Raw genomic sequence first — 364 nt, 5'->3', positions numbered from 1 at the left:
AAAAAAATTGGTTTGTAGTTAATGATAGATGTCTATAAATTATATAAAGCCCAGAAACGTATTTATATCAATAAAACTACGTTCAAGGGCACAAATGGTTGTATCAGGCCCCTACATTTTGAATTATTATTTCAAAATTATACCAGATAAATTGCTTAAAACTTTAGCTCTTTGTTTTGCAAATGCAACTTCTATTTTGCAAATGTGGTGGTTTACAAAAATCTGATTAATGTAGCTCATCTACAATATAATAGTGTAGCATCTTAATCTTCGAAATTTAAGACATAAACTAGCAACTGTGGGAAATAAAGAAATTCGACTCACTCTAAACTGTACTAGAAGGGCTAATAATGTAAGAATAAGT

The sequence above is a fragment of the Sinocyclocheilus grahami genome, unplaced genomic scaffold (assembly GCF_001515645.1).
Source record: "Sinocyclocheilus grahami isolate Dianchi unplaced genomic scaffold, SAMN03320097.WGS_v1.1 scaffold1669.1, whole genome shotgun sequence".
NCBI lineage: Eukaryota > Metazoa > Chordata > Actinopteri > Cypriniformes > Cyprinidae > Sinocyclocheilus > Sinocyclocheilus grahami.
Note: the sequence above shows the minus strand (reverse complement) of the source record.